The 18,551-nt window shown below is 50.0% G+C and overlaps 1 long non-coding RNA gene across 1 annotated transcript; it reads right to left on the bottom strand.

Annotated features, from left to right (window-relative positions):
- Positions 1 to 355: 355 nt before the first annotated feature.
- Positions 356 to 5,698, bottom strand: LOC129146593 (uncharacterized). The gene is made up of 3 exons (XR_008553490.1): positions 5,651 to 5,698; positions 4,295 to 4,369; positions 356 to 1,129 (listed from the first exon to the last, which is right to left on the bottom strand). It is a non-coding gene; the product is annotated as an uncharacterized LOC129146593 (long non-coding RNA).
- Positions 5,699 to 18,551: the final 12,853 nt, after the last annotated feature.

Genomic DNA, 18,551 nt, shown 5'->3' with positions numbered 1-18,551 from the left:
GCCAACATTTAAATCCCATTTTTAAAAAGGGGAGTTTATTTTTGTTTTGTAACAAAACAGTGGCTGTAACAGTGGCACTGTTGTAGAGCAGCCCCGATACAAACGGTTTGCCTGACTGTGGGTCCTCACCCGCGCGCTTAAAAGGACTTATCAATGCTCTACTGCAGGCACACGTGAAAGGTTAATAAAAGGTTTATTTACAAGGGAAAGGGAAATGAGGAAATGTACAGCTCTGGGAGAAAAGTGGAGACAAAGTTTTAAATGAGTCCTACCCGATCCCCGATCAGGAATCCCCAAAATGGCGCTCTCTGAAGCTGGCCGCCAGCCAGGAGCGGTGAAGCCAGGAGGCGAGCGATCGCGAGCCAGAGAGAGAGCAAGGCCCACGTGTTTGGTTTTTATATCCAACCTGGCTGCCCAACTCCACCCTCAGGTCCCAGCCACCCTCCCCTTGGTGGTGATGGGATTTGTCTTTCCCAATGTCCTGATGGCTTTAGTCTGGAGTGGGGGTGGAGTCCACAAAGCCTGTATGAGATTATCTCAGGACATCCTTTCCCCCTAACAGCACCATGAAGCAGATGACAAAGGGCCGATCTTACTTAGCGTTCCATCAGCGTGAAGGCGGAAGAATATCCTAATATTATTATACGATCAATAACTGCTCATCTATTCTATGATAAAATGCCTTTGCCTTTCCATCTGAAACATTCTTTCCTCATCTCTAGAGAACAGACCTACTCTGTCTGTTTTAGAAATTACAGAAAATAACACCTACATTTCTTATTAACACTGTTTTATGAATGTTCCATAATTGGAAAAACGTAACAAACCTAGATGGGACTTCCTATTTGCATGCAATTTACAGATTCAATGCAATTCCAATACAAATCACAATGGTGTTCTTCAATGAAATGGAACCCATAGGGCTCAAATTCAGATGGGATCACAACAACCTCTTGTAGCAAAAGTTCTTCTGACTGAAAGGGTGGGGGAGAAAGGAGGTATCCTTGCTTCGGGCAACACCACACTGATAAAGAAACAGGAGTCGTGGAGCAGGCTCCTTAATGCAGGATGCTGCTGAAGCACAAAATCCTGGCCTTTTCATTGATTCACAGCATCGGTCAAGTAAGGGCTAGGAGCAAAAGGAAAGGGGAAGGAGATTAAGGGATAGGAGATTAAAGAAAGGGGAAGAATGGAGAAGATCAGGGATTGTGAGTCTGCCCTCCAGGCACTTCTCATCTGCTTGATGACTCGGTATTGTCATTGAGGTCACACCCTAATCCCCAGCCATGGTTCTAATCTTAGCAACAAGGCTTCCACTGATCTGGGGTCCTTTGTTATGCATCGGTCCTCAGCACCCCTCCCCCCCCCACGTTCCCAGTCACACCTCGTGATCCAGCTTTGTGCTCTTGTTTGACCTGAAAGGGCACCTTGAAGGGTTGGGCTCTGCACCTAACTGACCTGGCCATCTTGACCTTGCTTAGAACCATAGGTGACAAAATGGTGGCCAAACAGTCCGCTTACGAGCAGCAGACTCACAAGGTATTGCACTCCCAGACATCAAAGATTACTACAAAGCTATTATAATGAAAACAGTATTGGAACAAAAACAGACACAGAGACCAATGGTGAACTAACCTATGACCCAGGAGCAAAGAATATACATTGGAACAAGAATAGCCTCTTCCATAAAAGGTGCTGGGGAAACTGGACTGCAACATGCAAAAGAATGCAGCTAGAACACTACCTCACATCATACACAAACCAACTCAAGTGGATGAAAGACTTGCATGTGAAACCTGGCACCATAGAATGCACAGAAGGGAACACAGGCCAATACTTAATGACACGATCCTCAGAAACGACTTTGAGGTTTCTTCTCCAGAAGCAAGGTTTCTTCTCCAGAGAGAATGTGGACAGCTGGGGCTACTGCAAGAGATAGTCAACACAGAGACACCTGCCATATGGGGGAAAATATCAGCACACAACATGACAGTTGAGGGACTGATGTCAAAGATCTACAAAGAGCTTACACGACTCAACAAAAACAAACAACCCAGTCCAAAAAATGGGCAGAGGTAAAAAGACACTTCTCCAAAGAAGAAATGCAAATGGTCAACGGGCATCAAAAAAACGTTCACCATCACTAATATAGGAAAATGCAAATCAAAACCACAATGAGCTACCACCTCACTCCAGTGAGAATGCTCCACACTAAAAAGGAAAAACTGGAAACAACAAATGGTGGAGAAGCAGCAGAAAAAGGAGCCTCTGAGGCCGCCAGTGGGAGCGCAAACTGGTCCAGCCACTATGGGCAGTTGTGTGGAGGTTCCACAGAACACTGAAAATGGGTCTACACATGATCCAGCGTTCCACTCCTAGGAATCTACCTAAGAGCCAAAAAAAAAAAAAAACACCCAGGAAACCTGAACTCCTGTGTTTATTGCAGCACTATTTATAGTAGCCATGACATGGAAACAAAAGAAACAGATGAATGGATCAAAACGTTGTGGTATAATTATGCCACGGACTATTACTCTGCAATCAAAAAAGACAAATTCATGCCGCTTGTGGTGATATGGGTGGAGCTGGAAGGGATGATGCTAGCCACAATAAGGCAGGAGAAAGAAAAATATCAGATGGTTTCACTTACATGTGAAATATAGAGAAACAGAACAAAAGGTAAAGAAAAAGACAACCCTAGCAGGCTGACCAAGACCTTAGGCATTCAGCAGGGAGTGGGAGGGAGAGGGTGAATAGAGGGGAGGGAAGAGCATAAGGTGATGGGTCATGGGTGCTATGGTGGTGGGAGAACTATGAGGACCACCCCTGAAGGGAGAAACCAATAACTAGACAAAAATGAACAACTATGTAAGAAAAGAAGAAAAGGGCCTCCCTGGTGGCCCAGGCGGCTGAGTGCAGCACTGTGAAGCTGTCTGCAGCCTCTGCAGTGCCGGTGCAATCCCCGCCGGCCACAGAGATGCCCACATGGCGTGGCAGACCTCTCCTGTCTCCCCCGCCGCTCCCTTCAGCAGTGTATTTCAGTCAATCTGCCTGCTCTGCTCCCCACTCTGTCTCTGGTGACTCCTCTCACCCTCCCGCACATCCTGCCTCTACCCCAGTTCTTGTACAAATAAATAAATAAATCTTTAAAAAAAAAAGAAGAAAAAAAGAGATGGTCTTTAAGGAAAGGGAAGACCCTAAGACAATATAAATAAATAAATGCTCCTAAAGGGGTCTCATCCTGAACAATGTTGCAGGCACTACCGAGGCATCCCCTCCTCACCAATTGTTCTAGATCTCCAAGAATTTTCTCTGATAGGTGCAGCAATTAAGCCTGCTGTGTGGGAATCGTTAGAAAAAGGCTATTTTTAACTGCAGCCCCTTACGAGTAGCAATCATGCTTGGGGTTAGAGCCATTCTAAACTATTAAGTCATTCATGTTCAATATTAATGACAGCATCTTCACGTGGTGCATTGAAACATGAAAGTTTTGTTCTGTCTTGTTTTAGGCCGAAACTCCTTCCTTATGGAGGAGGACGCCCAGCACCCAAGGACCTGTTCTGAGGATGGGTGGGGGCACCCGCACGCCTTCCCTCCTCCTGGCCTCCAAGAAGGTTACAATTTACCCTCATTTTAAAACCTCTGGTTCAGTACAAAACACAAAGATTTGGGAGTCCAAACAGATCTGGCCCTTGTGTGCTGCACCTCCCCCTGCAGTAACCTTTAGGGTTAACATTCCCTAGGTCCAGCTGGGCAACCAGCACGCAGGGGGAGAACAGCATAACACCCTGAAGCAGAGGAAGAGCAGCGGAAGTTCCCTGAAAAGGCAGAAGCTTATCAATAGATAACGACCACCAGGAACCACTACAAGACAAACTTTAATCCCTTATCTGTCTTTCTAAACTTCCTTCTTTCTTCTATAATGGTCATTGTTTGTTATGTAGATCACCTCCCTGATGGTGATAGACTGAGCCCAAGAGCAAGCTAATTTCTTGGATATTCATTCCTGTGCTTTTGGAAAACATATATATACTGGTCACAAACTTAAAGAAAATTACACTCAGATTTTCACTCTTGAAGTGTGTCTGTTTGTCATTTCTTTCACCGACGCCCTGACCACCCTGCACGCTTTTCTCAACCCTGAGATGGCCTCATCGTCTACTGCTGTGCTGGTCCGCAGCACTTGTGCTTATTTTTTGCTCTCAGAGAAGTCACTGATCCCTTTTGGACCTCAGGTCCACGACTACAGGGTAGGAATAATATCTCTATAGCATCATTAATGGAGATCACGTACCTAAAGCGATGAACTTGTTGCTCCAGCAGGTGCTCAATAAATGCCGATTCCTTTCTCCTTTCCAGAGAAATTCAACTTCTCTCCAAAGCGAGCATAACAGAGGGATTGGCAAGGAAGGAGGTAACATCAGTTTAACACATTAAAAGGTAAAGTGCAGCCTCCCTCCGCCCAGTGGCCCAGGGGTTAAATCTCAGTGCTGTTACCACAATGGTCTGAGTTCAAGCCTGGCCAGGGAGCTACCCACACGGTGCAGCAGACCTCTCCTGTCTCACCTGATGCTCCCCTTAGCAGTGTAGCTCGGTAGATCCACCTGTTCTACTCCCTACTCTGTCTCTGGTGAATCCTCTCACCCTCCCACACCTCTGGCCTGCACCCCATTTCTTCTATGAAAAAATAAACAAAAGCTTTAAAAATAAAAAAAAAAAGGTAAAGTGGATTATCTCCAAAATGTCCAGTTCCCACATGAATCACTGTGGTTTACACAATCCCCAAAAATAGGAGGAATCCTCTTAGCACCATCTATAGAGAAAAGATCTCAAGAGCTTAGAAAAGGGCCCTTCAGCGTCTTATATGCTCCCCATGAAGAAACTTTCCACCCCGATGGGTGACGGCGCCCAGCTGTCACTGCTGTGGCGTTTCTCAGGTTGGTCCTTCAGTGATGCAGAGAGGGCCACTGCTTTCAATACACTGAATCTGTTAATAACAACCCGTTTTAGAAAACCAAAGACTTGTAGCCAGAGTATGGCAGGCCATGTGGCTCCTAGTCACTCAAGGTTCAGGAAAGCCTGGGTTCTATTCAAGGGTTATTGTAAAGTCGCCTCATGAGGCAGTTTCCAGGGTCAACCCCCTTCAAGGCTCTGAATGGCCACATCACCTGCACAACAGGGAGTGACGCCTCGGCCCCCAGACGTGGGCCCAGGCCCAGCACGGGCAGCATCTCAGACCCCATGAGAAGTGCAGAGTCCCAGGCACCACACAACCCACTAGGTCAGAACCAGCACCCCGGGAGACTAGGACTCGACTCTGCCCTCCTGCTGCTAGACCTGGTGTGGGGAGAAGGATGTCAGCCCCAGAAAAGTTTACAATACATTCCCCAAATTATAGTCTAAGTCCACAGAAATAAAACACACAGATCAATGGAACAGAACAGAGCCCAGAAATCCCATCCGGGGGTTGGTCAGTGTAGCAGGGAGGAGCGGGGAGCAAACACGGGGGATGCGCTTTCATTCAGGGGCGCCAGGCACCCACAGGGTCACACTCAGGAATGTCCTGACCCCCATGTCCCTCCAGGACCCAAAATGACCCGCGCAGAGCTCTCCACAGCCAGCCCGCCCAGCCCCGGGTCCCCTGACTCACCGCTCTGCAGGCAGCCACCGGCAGGGAGACGTCCTCACCTTCCCTCGCTCTGGGTGGTTCCTGAAGAAACCGGGTTCCCGCAGGCGAGGACTTCACCCCAAGTCCGGAGAAGCAAGTGCCAAGGCGAGCCCGTTCACTGGGGAGGCAGGAGCCAGTGTTGGGGTGGGGAAGGGCTGCATTTGCAGGGGCGGGGCTGCAGGGGCGGGGCTGCAGGTGCGGGTGTAGCGGGGGCGCTCCAGGGCCCGGGGGCAGGCGGGAAAGCCCCGGGCGCTCACGGGGGCGCCCCCGCTCGTCCTGCTGCGGCTGAAGTTTAGAAAATCACACGGAAACGGAGGCGAAGAGCCCACATCTCTGAAAATACTACGAACCAAAAATTTCCGCCGCCATTGAAACAGCAGATCGTGTCCACGTGCATTAAACACACGCTGGGGACCAGTGATCCCGGCCACAGAAAGCCCCCCCAAACCCACTGCTCCCCAATAATGAGAGATGGGGCGGCACGCCCCGGCCTCGCCGCCCATGCCTCGCCCGCCCCGGCGCCTCCTCATGATTCCCCGCGAGGCCGCATTTCCCCGCCTCACCACCAGGCGGCGCGCGCCCCACCCGCCTGTGCTTTGCCCCCGGGGCATCTCCTTCCTCGGCCTGTGGGTCCGCTCCGCCGGGGCGGGCGCTCCCGGCTTCCTCGTCTCCGCCACTTCCGCTCCCGCAGGCGCTCTCGCGTCAGCGCGCAGTGACGTGACAACACGCAGGGGGCGGGGCAAGACCGAGGAAGGAGAGGCTCAGGGGCAAACCAGGGACGGAGCTGCGGCGCGCGCCGCCTGGTGGCGCGGAGGGGCGGTGCGGCCGAGGCGGGACACGGGCGGGCGGAGGCCGTGCGGGGGGGGGGCCGCAGGAAGCGGGAGTGTGTGACGTCAGAGCCCCGAAGATGGGGAGACAGAATGACGTGGAGGCAAGAACCCGCTGAAACAGGGGTTCTCGCGCATTCGGGGAAGAGAACAAGGTGGGGTGGCCCTTCCGCCAGCGTTTGGGGTGTTATATTGATGTGTGCGTCTGTGTTAAAAGAAATAGTAATTCGGGTTTTGAGACATGACCTAAGGAGACGCTTTCACACACACACGCACACACACACACACACACACACACACATCTTTATTTGTAAACATGCTAACCAGCATTTTCTCATACTTACAAATACTGGAAACAGCCTAAGTCAAAACTCCAGGAAAGAGTGAAATATGTAGCACTACGTACACGAGACAAATGTAGCAATGAGGCACAGTCGTTCTGAATAGTTTGACATGACTTGGAAAACTCTTGTGTTATGTTAAATGAAGGAGGAAAGATATAAAACTGTAGGCATAGCATTCGTTATTCTAGATATAAAGTGAACATAATAGGATTGATTTAAATTTTAAATACCAGACAAAATGGAAATCGCGTGTTAGGTATGCACTGAGTGACACACACTTAGGTGATGAACTGTCATGAAGGGCAAGGGAAATAACTATGACGACAGCCACATATTCCTGCTTACTTGGGGGGAAGATTATGATATAGTGTGGTCTTAGGATTCTTCCCCCAGTTAATGGGAGTTCATTTTGTAATTCTAAATTTCGACGTGTATAGTCTCTGCCCTTACACACGGGTGTTATAGTTCACAGTTCAAAATATTGGAAATTATGAGGCAGTAAGCTAATTCTTAAAATTATCTATTTTAAAAAGATGTATTTATTTTTATGCAAACAAGAACTGGGGTCTAGGACAGAGGTGCAGGGGGTGAGAGGAGTCACCAGAGACAGACTGGGGAGCAGAACAGGTGGATGGACTGAAATCCACAGCTGAGGGGGGCAGCGGGGAGACAGGGAGGTCTATGGGCTGCTCCTGGCCCACGAGTGGGGGAGAAACTCGTCCTGCAGGGGCTGGCCAGAGCTGGGGATCTCCATCTGCACCCCCTGGGAGGCCCATGTCATGACCTAAAATCGTCCCCAGTTCTCACGGGGAAGCTGAGCACGACCTGAACTGCAGGAGAGATGGCGCTGCCATGGGGATCACGATGGCGAGACCGAGCTCAGGGCAGCGACCTCCTGCCCCCGGGATGGTGCAGGGGCTCCTGATCCCCAGCTTCCCCCTGCGCCAGCAGCAGCTGCCAGCCTGACCCTGTGCTGCCCCCAGCCAGGGCCTCTCTGCCTGCCCGCCTGCAAACCGTACAGGGTCAGAAACATCATACATGAAAAAGGTGCTAAGGCTCAAGGAAAAGGAAGAAAGAAGAAAAAAAAAAACACTGGGAATAGCAAGAGGCGTTCAAGGAACCAAAGAATGCCAACATTTAAATCCCCTTTTTTGAAAAGGGGATTTTATTTTTGTTTTGTTTTAAGATTGATTTATTTATGCATACAAGAACTGGGGCACAGACCAGAGTATGGAAGGGTAAGAGGAGTCACCAGAGACAGAGTGGGGAGCAGAATAGGCAGACTGAAGAAATCCGCTGCTGGAGGCAGCAGCAGGCAAGTCAGGAGAGGTCTACTGCACCGTGTGGGCAGCTCCCTGGCCAAGGATCAAACGCGTGCTGCAATGGCTGCAGACAACCCCATAGGCTGTGTCTTAACCCCCCTGTGCCACGAGGGAGGCCCAGATTGTTTTTATTGGCTAAAAAGGTACCCTTTAGGGCCTCCCTGGTGGTGCAAGGGGTTAAGCACAGCACTGTGAAGCTGTCCGCAGCCTCTGCAGCACGAGTTCAATCACCAATCTGCCTCTTCTGCTCCCCACTCTGTCTCTGGTGAATCCTCTCACCCCCCCTCCCACCTCTGGCCTGTACCCCGGCTCTTGTGTGCATAATAAATCAATCCTTAAAAAAAATTAAAAAACAAAAAGGTACCTGTTAAATGAATGTTGTCCACTGTCAATGAAAGGAAGCCACTGACACAGAGCAGACGGCTGTTGCCATGTCTGGCCGTGACCTTTATTGTTTGTGACAGGATGACTTCCAAAGTAGCAATGGCAACAGATGTTCTACTCTCAACCCATTTGAGCAATGTTGAAATGGAATTGCACACAGGCCCCACAAAATGGACATCCACACCAACATTTCCACCCCAGACGTAAGGACGCTCGAGCCTTCCCCATTCATCTTACAATTTTTACATCGTCACCATCTTTGGAGGACACGTGGGCTATTTACCTCTATCTCACTTTGAATTTCCACACCGCCACGATGCAGCGGGACCATCGGGTGGGTGACGCCACTGTGAGTCCCGTCCTCTCCCGGCCGGGCTCCCATAAGACTTGGAGTGAAGTCCCGGCCTGGGCCTGTGGGGTGGAGGGTGGAGGGTTAAGGGGGGCGGGGCAGGCAGGGGTGGGGGCAGGAACCTGGCCCTGCAGGACCCAGCGGGGCATCACCCTCTGCGCTTCCATCTGGGCAGAGGGGAGCCCAGAGGGAGGCGAGAGTGAGGAGCATCTCCTGTGGGCGGCCGATGGCAGAGGGGGGGGCGCCGGCCGGGAGGACCAGGGGAGGGAGGGCTGGACGTGGAAAACCGCCAGGCGCTGGCAGGTTGCGTTGTGGGCACGGAGCAGCACAGAGGTCTGGGTTCACTCCTGAGCAGCCCACGGGTCAGAACCCGCAGTGTGAGGGGGCGCCCAGGAGACCCACGGGCGCGGGAAGGTCTGATCACTGCTGTGCTCTGAGCGCTCTGAGCGGAGAACTCAACGGAACAAGGTGAAAATGCACCGCGCTCCACCCCGGAGCTCGCCCTGCAGCCGTGGCCACCACCCCGGTCCCTTGCCGCCTGTGACGGAAGCTGCACAGACTCTCTGAGCACCTGCGCCCTCCCCGTGGCTGGAAGCCCCCCCGCACGCCCCCCACACCCCTCGTGCAACAACCGCACGATCCCCTCACTGCCCACGAGGGATGAGCGCCCGCCTGGCAGGGTCATTCCAGGCATCGAGGCCCCTGACTGCTGAGAGAGGCGGGCGGGGCTGCCCCAGCACCTCCCCCCGCCCAAGGTGCCAGGTCTGCGCTCCCGCCTGCATTGAATAAGGAGACAGAGGAGCCGACAGGCCGGAGCCCCGAGACCACCCGCTCGGCCAAAATGGAAGGGTCCTGCCTGCTCAGGCAGGCCCGGGGGCAGGAGAATGGTTTTCTCTAACACCCGAGCCTGCGTTTCCTTATCTGTACAGAGGAAAGTATCCCCTCGACTCGAGAGGCGGACACGACCCCTTCCCCAGGTTTTGGCCGGGCGCCCGCTGTCTGCTGGATGCCGAGGACACGAGCCAAGCCCGGCGCACAGCTCAGGACACCCCCAGGGGCAATCGGGACTCAGGGAACCGCGACAGACGCCGCGACAGACGCAACAACTTGAGACGCCACAGCCTTCCCCGGAAGGGGCACCTGACACGCTCCTGGCCGAGGGGGCGTCGGGCAGGGCTGCTGGGGTATGATCTTTGAGATGGAATCGGTCAGGTGAATGGGGGTAGGGGGGAGAGAAGGAGGTTGTCAGGGAGGGGCCGCGGGCCCGGGACAGCAGGAGCAGATGGCGAGACTCTCGTAAGCTTGTCTCGAGGCTTGGACTTTAGCCTGAGCACAGACAGTGGGAGCCACTGAAGAGCTTTTCGAGGCTGTAAATGAATGACGTGACACAACAGGTTGTCTTGTGAGTGCAGCGAGGACGGAGGGAAGCACTGCAGACAGCCCTCGGGAAACATCTGGTTCCTCCCTTTCCTCTCCCAGGACAGCAGCGACGTGCCCTTGCTCGCCAGGTACAGCTTCAGAAAGGACCGTCCACAGATCAGTGGGTCTGGCCCTGCCTTGGCCAGTGGCTGGTGACCAGCCCACATTCGAGGATTGTGGATTTGACAGACACACGTGACCAGAGATGTGGCTCTAACTTCATTATCAACTTCATGTTTTCCAGTGTCACGTTTTGAATTTCCTGACTTCGTTCCTCTCCTTGATTCCTTTATAAAGCACACTGGCACTATCCTGCAAGTAAGTCACTTAAGTGCAACATTTTCTCTGGTGGCACCATGAAACAGATGACAAAGGGACAATCTTACTTAGCGTCCCATCAGCGTGAAGGCGGAAGAATATCCTAATATTATTATACGATCAATAACTGCTCATCTATTCTATGATAAAATGCCTTTGCCTTTCCATCTGAAACATTCTTTCCTCATCTCTAGAGAACAGACCTACTCTGTCTGTTTTAGAAATTACAGAAAATAACAACTTTTTAGAAATTACAGAAAATAACACCTACATTTCTTATTAACACTGTTTTATGAATGTTCCATAATTGGAAAAACGTAACAAACCTAGATGGGACTTCCTATTTGCATGCAATTTACAGATTCAATGCAATTCCAATACAAATCACAATGGTGTTCTTCAATGAAATGGAACCCATAGGGCTCAAATTCAGATGGGATCACAACAACCTCTTGTAGCAAAAGTTCTTCTGACTGAAAGGGTGGGGGAGAAAGGAGGTATCCTTGCTTCGGGCAACACCACACTGATAAAGAAACGGGAGTCGTGGAGCAGGCTCCATAATGCAGGATGCTGCTGAAGCATAAGATCCTGGCCTTTTCATTGATTCACAGCATCGGGGTTGTCAGGACGAGGAGCAAAAGGAAAGGGGGAGGAGATTAAGGGATAGGAGATTAAAGAAAGGGGAAGAATGTGAAAGATCAGGGATTGTGAGTCTGCCCTCCAGGCACTTCTCATCTGCTTGATGACTTGGTATTGTTATTGAGGTCACACCCTAATCCCCAGCCATGGTTCCAATCTTAGCAACTCGGTCCTCAGGCCCCCAGGCGTTCCCGGTCATACCTCCTGATGCATAGCCTTCCCAGCGTGCTCCAGCTTTGTGCTCTTGTTTGACCTGAAAGGGCACCTTGAAGGGTTGGGCTCTGCACCTAACTGACCTGGCCATCTTGACCTTGCTTAGAACTACAGGTGACAAAATGGTGGCCAAACAGTCCGCTTAGGAGCAGCAGACCCACAAGGTATTGCACTCCCAGACATCAAAGAATACTACAAAGCTATTATAATGAAAACAGTATTGGAACAAAAACAGACAGAGACCAATGGTGAACTAACCTATGACCCAGGAGCAAAGAATATACATTGGAACAAGAATAGCCTCTTCCATAAATGGTGGAGGTAAAAAGACACTTCTTTTTAAGAAGAAATGCAAATGGCCAACAGGCATAGAAAAAACGTTCACCATCACTAATATCAGGGAAATGCAAATCAAAACCACAATGAGCTACCACCTCACTCCAGTGAGAATGCTCCACACTGAAAAAGAAAAACTGGAAACAACAAATGCTGGAGAAGCAGCGGCAGAGGCAGGGGTGGGGCTGCAGGAGCAGGTGCAAGGGCGGGGCTGCAGGTGCGGGTGTAGGGGGGGCGCTCCAGGGCCCGGGGGCAAGCGGGAAAGCCCCGGGGCGCTCACGGGGGCGCCCCCGCTCATCCTGCTGCGGCTGAAGTTTAGAAAATCACACGGAAACGGAGGCGAAGAGCCCACATCTCTGAAAATACTACGAACCTAAAATTTCCACCACCATTGAAACAGCAGATCGTGTCCATGTGCATTAAACAAATGCTGGGGAACGGTGACCCCGGCCACAGAGGGTCCCCGCAAACCGCTGCCCCCCACAGTGAGAGAAGGGGCGTCCTGCGCCCCCCAACCCCCGCCCCCGCCGGCCCCGCCCCGCGCCTCCTGATTCCCCGCGAGGCCGCATTTCCCCGCCTCACCACCAGGTGGCGCTCACTCCCCCCTCCTGCGGTTTGCCCCCCCCCCCCCCCAGGGGCTTCTCCTTCCTAGGTCTGCAGTGCAGCTCCACGGGGCGGGCGCTCCTGGCTTCGAGACTCCGCCACTTCCGCTCCCGCCGCCCGCTCTGACATCAACGCGCAGTGACGTGACATCAACACGCAGGGGGCGGGGCAAGGCTGAGGAAGGAGAGGCTCACGGGGCAAACCAGGGACGGAGCAGCGGCGCGCGCCGCCTGGTGGCGCAGAGGGGTGGTGCGGCCAAGGCGGGACATGGGCGGGCGGTGGAACCAGGGCCAGCAGGAGACGCAGGGGGGACGGAGCCACGGCCAAGGGGCAGGTAGGCCAGGCGAGGGGGGCACGCAGCCCAGAGAGTCGTGGGGGGGGGCGCACAGAGGGGGAGCAGGAAGCGGGAGTGTGTGACGTCATAGCCCTGAAGGTGGAGAGACAGAATGACGTCGGGGCAAGAACCCGCTGAAATAGGGATTCTCGCTCATTCCGAGAAGAGAATGAGTTGGTGTCGCCCTTCTGAATTTAGCTGTTAGCATTTGGGATGTTACACATATGTGTGTGTCTGTATTTAAAGAAATAGTAATTCAAGTTTTGTGCTATGACCAAAGGAAATGCTTTGACACACACACACACACACACACACATCTCTATTTGTAAAAATACTACCAGCATTTTCTCATACTTACAACTACTGGAAACAATCTAAGAGGCGGACACGACCCCTTCACCTGTTGCTGCCGAGCTCCCGCTGTCTGCTAGAGGGGGACACAGACTGAGCCGAGCCCACAGCTCAGAGCACCCTCAGGAGCAATCGGGGCCACAGGGAACCTCAACAGATCCACAAGAATTGTGACAGGGAGCTTGAGACGCCACAGCCTTCCCCGGAAGGGACACCTGACGAGGGATGTCGGGCAGGCAGGGCTGCTGTGGAATGACGCTGGAGACCACCTCGGTCAGGTGAATGGGGGTGGGGGGGAGAGAAGGAGGTTGTCAGGGAGGGGCCGCGGGCCTGAGACAGCAGGAGCGGATGGCAAGACTCTCGTAAGCTTGTCTCGAGGCTTGGACTTTAGCCTGAGCACAGACAGTGGGAGCCACTGAAGAGCTTTTCGAGGCTGTAAATAAATGACGTGACACAACAGGTTGTCTTGTGAGGGCAGTGAGGACCGAAGGAAGCACTGCAGACAGCCCTCAGGAAACATCTGGTTCCTCCCTTTCCTCTCCCCAGGAGGCAAAGATAGGAGGCTATGAACCAGCCCCCACAGGACAGCAGTGACGTGCCCTTGCTCGCCAGGTACAAATTCAGACCCCAGGCCCAGCTTCAGAAAGGACCATCCACAGATCAGTGGGTCTGGCCCTGCCTTGGCCAGTGGCAGGTGATCAGCCTGCATCCAGGGTTGTGGATTTGACAGACACACATGACCAGAGGCGTGGCTCTAACTTCATTATCAACTTCATGTTTTCCAGTTTCACGTTTTGAATTTCCTGACTTCATTCCTCTCCTTGATTCCTTTATAAAGCATACAATTAAGTCACTTAAGTGCAACATTTTCTCTGGTGGCACCATGAAGCAGATGACAAAAGGACGATCTTACTTAGTGTTCCATCAGCAGAAAGGGGGAAGAATATCCTAATATTATACGATCAATAACTGGTCTTCTATTCTATGATAAAATGCCTTTGCCTTTCTAACTGAAACATTCCTTCTTCATCTGGAGAACAGACCTACTTTGTCTTTTTAGAATTTATAGAAAATAGCACCTACGTTTTTTATTAACACTCTGTTTGATGAATGTTCCATAATTGGGAAAAAGTAACATACCTAGATGGGACTTCCTATTTGTATACAATTTACAGATTCAGTGCAATTTCGATGAAACTTTAAATGATGTTCTTCAACAAAATGGAACCAATACTGTTCAAATTCATATGGAACCACAAAACCTCAAGTAGCGAAAGTTCTCCTGACTAAAAGGGAGGAATCATGGAGGTCTGACACTCCCAGACATTCGACAACACGGCAAAGCTATTCTCATAAAAACTGTGTTGGGACAAAACCAGACACAGAGACCAATGGAATCACATTTAAGCCCAGAAATAATACCACCCATATATGGTGAACTAACCTATGAGACAGGAGCAGAGAATATACATTGGAAAAAATAGCCTCTTCCATAAATGATGCCGGGAAAACTGGATTGCAACATGCAAAGAATGGAACTAGACCGCTACCTCACACCATACACAAACCAACTCCAGTGGATGAGAGACTTGCATGTGAAATCTGGCACCATAGAATATACAGAAGGGAACATAGGCCAACACTCAATGACATGATCCTCAGAAATGTCTTTGAGGAGTCATCTCCAGAAGCAAGGAAACCAGGGAGAATGTAGACAGCTGGGGCTACGGCAAGTGACAGTCATCAACAGAGAGACACCCGCTGCATGAGAGAAAATATCGGCACACTGCATGACAGCTAAGGGATTGATGTCAAAGATCTACAAAGAGCTTACACGACTCAACAAAAACAAACAACCCAGTCAAAAAAAAAGTGCCAGAAGTAAAAAGACACCTTGCCAAAGAAGAAATGCAAATGTGCCAGCAGGCACATAAAAGACGTTCAGCATCACTGATATCAGGGAAATGCAAATCAAAACCACAATGAGCTGCCACCTCACTCCAGTGAGAATGTTCCACATTAAAAAAGAGAAACTGGAGGGCCTCCCCTGGTGGTGCAGTGGTTGAGCGCTGGGTTGCGAGGCTGCCCGCAGCCTCTGCAGCGCCAGTTCAATCCCTGGCCACCAGGCGAGGGTCCCACAAAAAGAGAGAGAGAGAGAGAGAGAGAGAGAGAGAGAGAGAGAGAAACTGGAAACAACAAATGCTGGAGAAGAAAAAGGAGAATGCGGCAGAGAAAAAGGAGCCTCTGACACCACTGGTGAGAGCGCAAACTGATCCAGCCACCATGGGCAGCTGTGCGGAGTTTCCTCAGAACGCTGAAAACAGGTCTACACATGATCCAGCGTTCCACTCCTAGGAATCTACCTAAGGGACAAAAAAAAACAGGAAACCTGAACTGCTGTGTCCATTGCAGCCCTGTTTACAATAGCCCTGATATGGAAACAACTCCAAGGCCAGAAAACAGATGAATGGATCAAAATGTTGTGGTATAGTTACGCCACGGAATGTTGCTCAGCAATCAAAAAAGACATGTTCATGCCATTGGTGGCAATATAGATGGAGCTGGAAGGAATGATGCTAGACACAATAAGGCAGGAGAAAGATAAATATCAGGTGGTTTCACTTATGTGCGAAATATAGAGAAACTGAACAAAAGGTAGAGAAAAAGACAACCCTAGCATGCTGACCAGGACCTGAAGCACCCAGCGGGGAGGGGGAGGGGAGGGAAGAGCACAAGGGATTATGGTGATGGGGCACAGGTGTTATTTTGGTGGGAGCACTATGGGGACCACCCCTGAGGAGAGACACCAATAACTAAAAAAATGAACAACGATGCAAGAAAAGAAAGAGAGAGAGAGAGAGAGAGAGAGAGAGATGGTCTTTAAGGACAGGGAAGACCCTAAGACAATATAAATAAATAAATGCTCTAAAGGGGGTCTCACGTTGTTAGGGAGAAAGGATGTCCTGAGCTAATTCCATACAGGCTTTGTGGACTCCACCCCCACTCCAAACCAAAGGGAAGGTTGCTGGGACCTGAGGCATGTTTTATTTATTTATTTATTTGTTTGTTTGTTTGTTTGTTTTGTTTATACATGCACTGGGTACAGTCAGAAGCGCGGGAAGGTGAGAGAATTCACCAGAGTCAGAGTGGGGAGCAGAGCAGGCAGAAGGACCGAAGTACACTGCTGAGGGGAGCAGCGGGTGCGGCAGGAGAGGTCTGCGCGCCATGTGGGACCCTCCTGCGGTGGCAGGGGAGCAGCCGGGGATCGAACCGGTGCCGCAGAGGCTGCAGGCAGCTTTGCAACCCAGCACTCAACTGCTGCGCCACCGGGAAGGCCCAAGAACAGTTAATGGTTTAATGAAAAGTTTATTATAATATTATATATATGATCTATTTTCTTCAGAATAACATTTCAAAGATACTGATCAAGCTCATATATAAACATAATTAGGAAATTTCTAGAAGAATCTGAGTGCATACAGTGCATACAGCATCATACAGTTCTTGAGTTCACGGGGTTGTATCTTTCTCTAGTAAAAAGGTCATGAATTGTGTACATCATTTTGGTAAGGTTTTAGAGAAGTCATCACATAGGCATCATTGAGCAAACCGGAATCTATTACAAACAATATTTAGCAAGGCGTTCATATTTCTGAAATGCCACATTAGAAAATTATCAATAGTTATATAAAAATTGATAGAATTTGTGATTACTGAATAGTCTAAGTTGTCAAACTCATCCAGATACTTCTTTTAAGTCTGAGAGAAATGTGTACTTTGGACATAAGTTTCATTGTGTGGCTTTGCGTGGACTTCTTCCAGAAAGTTGAAACAGAGCTGAACCAAGAAGAGGAGAACCTGTTTGCTTTGTTCACAGGGTTCCAGAGACCTCCAAAGAAGGTGAGGAAGCTTGCCTCCATTGGCAGGAATGGATAACCCAATGAAAAGTCCCTGGTACCCTCAAGAAGAGGAAAACCCAGGTGGAGTCTGGTGAGACCAACTTTGTTCCTGAAGACTACATGGACCGGATGTCAACAGTTCACTCTGATCCTATATGGAGTATTCCAACAAAGCCAGCTAAGATTGCTGTTTAGTTATTCTGCCCTGTGATTTTATGCAAAAATAGGTAATATGGTTTAAAAGTACATTTAGTTTGCAAACTTTTGCTATGCAGTTCACAAATTTGGGATCAAGGTTGAATTTGTTTTTACACAAGTTGAACCATTTTAAGATTTTTTTTCCTGTAATTTTGATGTATTTGCTGTCTTGTATTGGCTAATGACTCCAGATGTTTTTTTTTTTTTTTTTTTGGCTTGGACTGATGAACTGTTTTTCCAGGAATGGAGGACTTTTGCTTTCCACAATGAACAATACCTAGAGGGACTGGTTTTCTTTCATACCGGAACCCTGGAAAATTTTCATCTGAGACTATATCCCAGCATCCATATATTTGATCTTTATCACCATGGAAATGGTGGCAAAAAGTGAAAGGGGGGAATTGGTAGGGGGAAAGGATGTCCTGAGCTAATTCCATACAGGCTTTGTGGACTCTACCCCCACTCAAAACCAAAGGGAAGGTTGCTGAGACCTGAGGGTGGAGTTAAGCAGCCAGATTTGGTATAAAAACCAAATACGGAAAAGGGCAGAGAGAGACCAGGTGCACAGGGAGTGTGTCCCGCATCGCCATTTTAGAACAGGGACATTTCTCCAGTAAAGACTGCCTGAAACCAGCAGAAGGCTCCCGGAGGGGCCAGAGGTGAGCAGGGAAGTTTGCCCACACCAGGCCCCTTCGGGCCTGCAGTCCGAGCCCAGAGGGGGAGAGGGAACCCACCACCGGGGCAGACCAGGCATGCAGGGGAGCGTGTCCCCACATCAGCATTTTAGAACAGGGATCTTTCTTCAGTAAAGACTGCTTGAAACCGACAGATGGCTCCTGGAGGAGCCAGAGGGGAGTGGAGAAGTGCACCCAAGATGCCAGCCAGTCCCGGCAACATAGTGTCCCAATGCATATGGCAAATTAGAAAACAGACAGTAGGGAGTAGAAGAACCACACACAACCTAGCAACTCCTCAGGAAAAAAGCACACCACAAAAAGAAAACCACCCCCTAGATTGCAACGATAGTAACTCAGAAGAACTTCTGAGCCTTCCAGAACGAGAATTTAAAATTGCCATGATTAAAAAACTGACAGAAGTCATAAAGGAAAACAATGATAAGGGAAAAATAATCAAGATCAGAAGAATGAAATTGAGTCCCTAAAGAGGGAAGTAAAAGAAATGCAGCAGATCAAAGAATTAATGGAGGAGCTAAAGAACTCTGGGAAAAGCAATGAAAGCATAATAGATGAGATGGAAGAATGAATAAGTACTCTTGAAGTCACAGAAATAAAAAGAATCAAAACAGAAAAGGAAAGAGAAGTATGAAGGAAAAAGACCGAAGAAAGA

This window comes from Talpa occidentalis, unplaced genomic scaffold, assembly GCF_014898055.3.
Source record: "Talpa occidentalis isolate TD23 unplaced genomic scaffold, MPIMG_talOcc4v2.1 talOcc4.3, whole genome shotgun sequence".
Lineage (NCBI taxonomy): Eukaryota > Metazoa > Chordata > Mammalia > Eulipotyphla > Talpidae > Talpa > Talpa occidentalis.
Note: the sequence above shows the minus strand (reverse complement) of the source record. Positions and strands in the feature narration are given on the sequence as shown.